Below are 8,901 nucleotides of genomic sequence, written 5' to 3' on the forward strand. Positions count from 1 at the left end.
CCAATAACAGCTACAACATCAAAGGAGCATCAGCAGAACCAGGAACCAGAGCATGGAACAGCATGATGGACTTTCAAACCAAGGAGCTAGTAAAGCTGTATGCTTTTGTTCAGAGGACTGGCTTTTGGAGTGGGATGCCTTCAGGCACTTAATTGGAGAAGTTGGACTTGCTGACCCATGGAAGTGGAGCTGAGTGCCTTTGGGCTGAGGCTTACTTGAGTGGGGTGCCTCTGGGCACTTAATTCAGGGAGCTGGCTTTGCTGACCCTTGGAGCTTGAGATGAATGCTTTTGAGACTTACAGAGACGGACCGGCGTCGGGACCAGCGCGGGAGGACGGCTGGGGACGCGCGGAAGACCCTCCGGTGAGACCTAGGTCCGGGGCTCAGGGCGCGCAGGTTGGGCGTCCGCCAGCACCCACCCCGAGCCGGGGTGATGCCCTCGGAGCACAAACCCCCCAGAGTCCGAGCTGTGGCCCGGCAAGTCCACCTGGGCTTTCCCTGGGCCAGGCGGGTCACGCGGGCCCGGGAGAGCGAACGGGTCGTTCCACGCGGCTCCCAGTTCGACACTTCCCGACTTCGGGCGTTGATACAGTTCCTACCTGTGAAATAACCAACCCTCTCCAGTGAAGCCAACCCTAATTTCGTGTGAACACGTGCCTTTCCTTTGCCTTTTCTCTGTGTTTTGTTGCAAATTCCCTGAACTGATTGCTGGTTCTTTGGGTCTTAGGGCGCTGGCCCTGGTCTTGGCTTCTGTTGGAGCCTGATTCTCCCAAATGAGCTCCGTTGGTGCTAATGAGTAGGGCTGAGCTAGGGTGACCCAGACCCCCAAGCCACAGTTACATTTGCGTTTTATGCGCCCTCTCCCCCGCCACCCATCAGTAATAACTTAGGCCTGCCTGTTTACCATTTCAAAGTCAGGACCTGGTGTTTGTTGTGATCTTGAGGAATCTCAGCTGAGGTTCTTTTGGTTTCTCTTTGGCTCTCAACTTGATACAGGTGGAAATGGAAGAGAAACAAACACACCTGAGTTCGTGGAGGAGGAGGGTAGGGAGAAGGGAGGAGTGCAGGTTACAACCAACTTCCCAGACCTTGGAGCAGCCAACCCTCAGAGGATGAGAGTTGCCACACTCTAGGGGTTTAAAAGGCTTCATTTACATGTTGCACACCATGAAGTTCGTCCATCTTTAGTGTGCAATTCAATGATTTTTCAGAAACTTTACAGAATATTGCAACCATTGCCACAATCCATTGTTCGTTCAACTCCAAGCTATTCTTTCATGCCGTCTAGTGGTTTCATCCTCCAGAGCTACCCCATGAAAGAAGCACTTGAACTTACTGCAGGAAACAAAACAGCAGGAATCCCCCACGACCTGCAGTTCAACCAGTGTTGTTCAAGGGTCAAGTATACATTCTTTCCTTGGACCGCTTTTAAAAACTGTTCAGGTCTTTTACTACTTTTTCCCTGTCATTTTACATTGAAGATTACATTTCAGAGACTCACCTGTCATCCATTATAGTCCTTTCCTTTTTAAAGATCTTTTCCTTTGGCCATGTATGGTTTCCTTGATGCCATCCCACAGTTTGTCTAGTCTTCAGTCATTCCTGCTCAGTGTCAATCCACTCCGGAGATGGTCTCTAAATTCAGAGGGCTGTAATCGGGGTAGTACTTGGGTTCTCTCATTCTTTTCCTCTTCAGCTTGAACTTACAAATGAGCAATTGATGGTCTGTTCTGTAGGCAGCATCTGGCCTTGTTCTGACTGATGATTTATTGAGCTTCTCCGTCATCTTTCCACATACGTAATTGATTCGGCTCCTGTGTGGTCTATCTGGTGATCTCTGTCTATGAGCACATTGTTGTTAGGTGTCTTCCTGGGGGTTCCAACTCATAGCAACAGAATGAGATGTTACCTGGTTCTGCACCATCCTCACAATTGTTATATTTGAATCCACTGTGGGGTCTCGACACCCACTGTGTCAATACATCTCACTGAAAGTTATCTTTTCCTCTGACCTACGTTACTAAGCACAACAGCCTTCTCTAAGGACTAATGTTCTTCTTGATGATGTTCAAAGCACGAGAGACAAAGGTTCCTCAATCTCATTTCTAAGGAGCTTTCTAGCTGTACTTCTTCCAAGACAGAGTTTTGTTCTTGCAGTCCATGGTACCTTCAACATTCATCACCAACCCAATAATTGAAATCCCTAGATTAATCTCTACTCATGCATACTTCGTGTCCAGCTTTCACATGCCTACGAGCAAGTGAAAATACTATGGCTTAGATCAGGCACATCTTAATTCTCCAAATGACATCCTTGCTCTTGGATGCCTTATAGAGTTCTTGTACAGTACATTTGCAAATGAAATATGTCATTTGATTTCTTGAACGTTGCTTCTGTGAACATTGATTGTGGATCCAAGTAAACTGAAGCCTTAAATAGCATCAATATTTTTTTCAGTTTATCAAGTTATGTACAGGTCCCGTCGTGGTGACTTTAGTTTTCTCTTTGAGTTATAATCTGCACTAAAGGCTACAGTCTTCAATTTTCATCAGTGCTTCAAGGCCTGCTCATTTTCAGCAACCTGTCTTCTGCATATCACAGGTTGTTAATGAATCTTCCTCCAATCCCGATGCTGCATTATGCTTCATATTGTCCAGGGATATAATCCTGATTCGGACCTTTCTTGTTTGTAAGCCCTTCACTATCCCCCTTTTTCTGTTCAAATGACTGCTTATGTACTATCTGCAGGGGCAGTGAATTATTTCAATGTGGCTCTTATAGCCAATGTCTCTACCTCCCAATCAAACGACCTTTCCCTGCATGGGTCTGGTAAAAAGGTTAGGAAAGGTACTGATAGGATTTGCCTGTGAGTAAATGCAGACCAGATTCCCTGCAGTACCATTCTGCTGTGTATAAAATGAGCCCTCTGAGAAACAGAAGGCAGGATCTCATTACCAGCAAGAACCAGGAGTGGAGCACATCGTCTGGACCTGAGATTCCTACATCAGTGAGCCTCCTAGATTCCAATAACAGCTACAACATCAAAGGAGCATCAGCAGAACCAGGAACCAGAGCATGGAACAGCATGATGGACTTTCAAACCAAGGAGCTAGTAAAGCTGTATGCTTTTGTTCAGAGGACTGGCTTTTGGAGTGGGATGCCTTCAGGCACTTAATTGGAGAAGTTGGACTTGCTGACCCATGGAAGTGGAGCTGAGTGCCTTTGGGCTGAGGCTTACTTGAGTGGGGTGCCTCTGGGCACTTAATTCAGGGAGCTGGCTTTGCTGACCCTTGGAGCTTGAGATGAATGCTTTTGAGACTTACAGAGAAGTGGCATGCCCTTTGACCATTTATTGACAACCCCAAAGAACTTTGTAATATATCCTGATAAACAGCTCAACCCTGAGCATTTCTCACCAGTGTAACAACTTCCTTAGGAAACCCTTTAACATCTATTTGCCTTTCTGCGAGTCCTATGTAGCCATCGCAGTGGATATTAGAACCTGGAGATAAATTTTAGAACAGTAAGTCAGCTTATTGTCTATGTACAAGTTACCCATTATTCACATTTTTTTGCAATGTCATCTGTGATTTATTATGATTCACACAGTTCAATGCCTTCGCAGTCACAGAACACGAGTAAACATCTTTCAGATTCGCTGCATCCAGCCAAGATCCAGCTGGTGTTAGATATGATAGGCCTTGTGCCACATCCTCTTCTGAATCCAACGTGGCTTTGTGGCAGCTCCCTGTCAATGTACTGCTCCAACCGTGTTTGAATTATGTTCAGCAAAGTTTTACTTGCGTGTGTTATTAATGATCTTGGTTGATAAATTCTGCATTCTTTTGGATCATCCTTCTTTGGAATCAGCACAAAAATGGATTCCTCCAGTCAGTTGGCCAGGGAACAGTCTTCCACATTTCTTGGTGTGCACTCCTGATTGATTCCAGTGCTGCATCAGTTGGTTAAAGCATGTTACTTGTTATTCCTTCAATTCTGTAGTCCTTGTTTTTCTCCAGTGCCTCCCATGAACCTTGGACATCTTCCTGCAGTACCATTGGCTCCTGCTTATATTTCTTGAAGTGGTTGAAAGTAGATCAACTCTTTCTGGGACCGATGCTGTATTCCCTGCATCTTCTTTTAAAACTCCTGTGTCGTTCTACTCAGACACGTTTTCAGTCTTGTAATTGGAGGCTTGAATATTTTCATCAGTCCTTTCTGTAGGAGCACTGCTGAACGTGCCCTTCCCTTTGAGTCTTCTAATTCTTGGACTTTGCACGTTTCACCATAAACTTTGTTTTCTAGAGCTGCTCTTTGAAATTTCCTTTTTTCTTTTCTAATCATTTTATTGGGAGCTCTTACAGATATTGTAACAATCCATAATTCAATCAGAACAAGCATAGCTGTACAATTGCTGCCACCCTCATTTTCAAACATTTTCTTTCTTCTTGAACCAGCTCTCCTTTATCCCCTCCCTCCCCCACCCACCCATGAAGCCTTGTTATTATTATGTATTACAGTTATTACTTATGTATTGCCATATCCTACTCCATCCAATGTATCCATTCAGCCCTAATTTTGTTACCCATTCCCCTCGAGTGGGGCTAAGCAGTCATCACCCTTTGAGGTTTTCTCATTCAGCTTTTGCTTCCTCATTTATTTACTTTAGCTCCTCTGTCCGTCTGTTTTTGAAATGTTGCCTAAATTCACGTGTGATGTGCTCAAGGTTATATTGGGGCTCTTGTGGATTTGTTTTTCCTTTTTTTTAGCTTCCACCAAAACTTGCATATGAGCCGCTGCTCCACACTTGGCTCTGGCCTTATTTGGGCTTCTGACACTCAGCTTCTCCATCAACTCTTCCCACATTCAGTTTGCTTTCTGTGTAAGCTCTCTGGTGAGGTCCAGGTGTCTGTAGTTTTGATTAATTTCAGACTGCAGGTGCTGGTGAAAATCTTTAGTGCTTTACCTCTTTGACATGAATGGTTGGTGTGTGAATTTGAATAATACTTATATTGCCTGGGCTTCCTGGTACATCTATCGATATTATCTTTTTTGTTTGTTTTGATATTATCACTGACAGAATTGTACTTCAGGATGGCTCTTGATATGTTCTTCATGATCACTGGTGTGATGCTGTTTCTTTCTGTGTTGTACACCATCTGATTGCCTAATTATAAATGGCCACTTAGTCCATAGCATCTCACAAATACTGTGGATGTTGGTCTTTATGCACCTTTTTTTTTTTACAAAGCCCAATTTTATTAGATTCATACTTAATACATTTCATGTATTATTCATCAATACATACTTAATACAATAATCATGCTATGACTGTTAATGTGTATTTGTAGCTGTTTCTTTTCATTTAGTGCCTCACAAAAAGGATCTGTCAGCTTTACTGTGTCATTAAAGTCAACTCTACCCTGAAGAAGCAGCTCTTTCTCAGTTGTATTTTGATTGTTTCCTAAACCGAGGGGCTCATCTTCCCACACTATGTATATCTGAGATTGTTTTTGCTGCAATTCATAATGTTTGGGGGAGAAAGACAGATGGGCTTCCTATTCTTGTAAAGAGTTAGTCTTGCAAACTTACCAGTGCAATTCTCTGTCCTGTAGGGTCAGTATGAGTCAGCATTGCCTCAATGGCAGTGGATTTGGTTTGTGGTATGTTTTCACTGGCCAGTGTTTTTAAAAAACAGATCATAGCTCTGCTAAAACCTGCCCATCATAGGTGAACCCTGCTAGCATTTGCACTGCTGGTGACAGCTCGCATCATCACAGCAACACCAAGCCCCCACCGTATGACAAACTCAGATCAACAATGGCTCCTAGCCCCGGGCTTTTTGCTTTTGTAGAGTTGCTGTTTAATAGCAATAGAAAGTTTCAATATGGGTGACTGGCTTCTGAGAACTGCTTAGTGTTTCAAGATTTAACCATATATCACTACTTTCTTTTTACAGATGAATAGTTTTTTCATACTTTAGAGCACAAACCTACCACCACCTCTTGGCAACTAATTGTTTCTGGCTTGCAACTATCTTTTTGATTGGGGATGACGTAATGTTTACCGTAGGCAACTGAGGAGTGCTAATTTCATTCTCTTTACTACTTGCGTGGGTTCTGAAAGGAAACAGGCCAATTAAATGATATTTGTGGGCTGGGAAGTTGTAGATGCTTATTTTCCTAGGTGCTTTAAGGATTTAATTCCTTACTTGGTAGAGTTGACCTTTTTTTTTTTTTTTTTAGGTAGAACCTAGCATTTTTATTTCGATCTTCATTAAACTGTTGGAATTGAGCACCAGCTATCCTTCATAAACCTCCAAAAAGAGATCCTGAAAGGCACTTTCTGCTCGTTGACCCTTTCTTAGAAATCCCGTCATCTAGCCCTCACCCTTGATGTTTTCCTTGGGAGAGATTTCAGGACGATTCAAGCTGTCTTTTTCATGGTTGTTTATTGAGTGTCCTCAATCAGGCTTGGATGACCTCCATCAGTTAGGCCTGGCGTATTATCAACATACTGTCTAATTAGGGAGCGCTCATGTCCTGGAGAAAGGCTGCCATTCCACAGATCAGCAGGCTAGTGCCCCAATGGCCAAAGGGCCGTGCTGTGCTATTCCGAACTCCCCCGGGGCCCAACCTTCCTGTGGTGTAATACCACAAGACAACTTGGCAGGGTCCAAACTGCAGTTATTTTCATGATAAACCGTAAATAAGTCTGTGACCATTAAAAAAATGAAGGAAATACCTCATTGAGTTTCATGCTTGTTTACCCAAGGATATATTTTAATTACTTTGTTTTGAAGCATTTAAGAGATGTTTGCTGTTTTTCCTTCTTTCCCTATTTTGAATGGCCAAAGGAGAGTGAAGTGTGACGAATGGGATCCTCATGGCTCATGTTCCCCGTAAGGGTAGTGGATGTAAGAGATGGGCCTTTCAGCTGTGGGAATGTTCTGAAGAAGAACGGGAACGTGCGAGGACTCTGGGTGCCTTGCCTCAAAGACCCGCTCTTACAGTGAGTGATACAGCTGGTTCACGATCAGGGCCTTGCACTCCGAGTTGTTGATGACTTTGTGCAGCTTTCAGTCCGAATATCAGGCACTCAGCGTTCAGACTGCAGACCAGTGGATCCAAACTGGACTGCACACTGGAACCCATGCGGCTGGAACAAGTACCCACGCTGACACCCCCCACCCCCACCCCCCAGGGATTCTAATGTTATTGATCTGGGAGAGCTCCAAGATGTTAGGAGTTTTAAAAGCTCTCCAGGTGATTCCAATGTGGAGCTCAGAGCGCATGATACTTAGTTCAGTGTTAGAGGTTAAACTAGTAGCCCTGATTTTTCATTCTTCTTTCATGATCTTTTCATTAAAATGTCACCTTCAATGTGCTTACTGTGGCCCCTTGATAAAACACGGTCACATCGTCTGGCCTGATGGTCATTTAAAAACAGACCCCTAAGAGAAAGGTTGCAAACTCAATTTCAAAAGTCATTTTTCCTGAGTGTGGCGTCTAGTTGTGACTTTGTGCAGCATGGGCTGCGTGGATACCGGCGTGAGCGCTCTGGCTCTGAAACTGCTACTCCGGTGGCTCTTCCAGCTTCCGTGTCACGTGCTACTGAATAGTCTGATTTCTCAAGAATAGCACAGCCACCTGGAGGTGGCTCATTATCTATGTAGGTAAGGTCTTAGTTAATCGGTCTTTTCTGTTTTAACTGAAGTGTTTGTTTTCTGTTTTAAGGACTACTTCTTCTGTTATGACCCCTGTCCCATTAAGCGTCCCTGGAACGTGTTACACTGCGGCTGTGGTTGGTGGTGTTCAGTAGGCTGTGACTCACAGAGACCTTGTGCTCACAGAACCAAACAGTGCCTGTTCCTGGGTCAGCTTCCCAGTCATTCCTTGGTGAGCCCATTGTTGCAGCCACTGGGTCAATCCATCTCCTTGAGCTTCCTTTTTTGCAACCATGTTGCTCTCTAGGTCCTGGTCCCTCTCGGTAATATGTCCACAGTATGTGAGATGAAGTCTTGCCATTCTCACTTCTAAGAGCCATTCTTGGCTGTATTTTCCCCAACAGGTTTGTTCATCTGGCAATTCATGGTATACTTGAGTCTCCACGAACACCATAATACACATGAAATGATAACCATGGGCTGGGTCAGGTGCACATTAATTTTCAAAATGACATCTTTGTGTTTTAATACTTTAAAGAGATCTTTTGCAGCACATTTGCCCAGTGCAAGGTGTCATTTGATTTCCTGACTGTTCGTTCTATGGGTGTTGATTGTAGATTCAAGGAAAACAAAATCCTTGACAGCTTCAATCGTTTCTCCAAATAGGACTGTAAGACTTACCATATATACTCGTGGATGAGCCGAGTTTTTCAGCACATTTTTCATGCAGTCTTTGTGGTGAAATTAGATGCCTCGGCTGATATTCAGGTTGGCTTATATGCGAGTATATACGGTAAATTGTGCTCTTGTGCAGAACCTATACACAGACTGAGAATCCATTACTCCAACAGAGCAGGGTCGTGAATCAGAAAGGGTGCCTCAGCTGATATTCGGGTCGGCTTGTACTGGAGTATATATGGTAAATGGTTGTGAGTGCTGATCTCAGATGCTTTGCTCGAAGGGCCACTCTAGGAATCAGTTTTATGATGCACATGCTGTGGGACTCCACGGTCGTTGCTGACGTGTATGGTTGATCAGGGTGTGTGGTTCAGTGGATGGTGACACTAGTGGTTATCTGCAGTTACCGAGCCAGGAAACTCTCTCCTGTTGAGCTTTTGGGCTCTAAAGTGAAGCGTCTTGGACAGGTGGTTCTAGAGAATTAGATATTGATGGTGCTGGGAAAATGTGAACTCACATAGTATTTTCTTTCGAGACACAGAATATAAGCCGACTA

Source organism: Echinops telfairi, unplaced genomic scaffold (assembly GCF_000313985.2).
Source record: "Echinops telfairi isolate 266 unplaced genomic scaffold, ASM31398v2 ScPeMD7_18;HRSCAF=68, whole genome shotgun sequence".
Taxonomy (NCBI): Eukaryota; Metazoa; Chordata; class Mammalia; order Afrosoricida; family Tenrecidae; genus Echinops; species Echinops telfairi.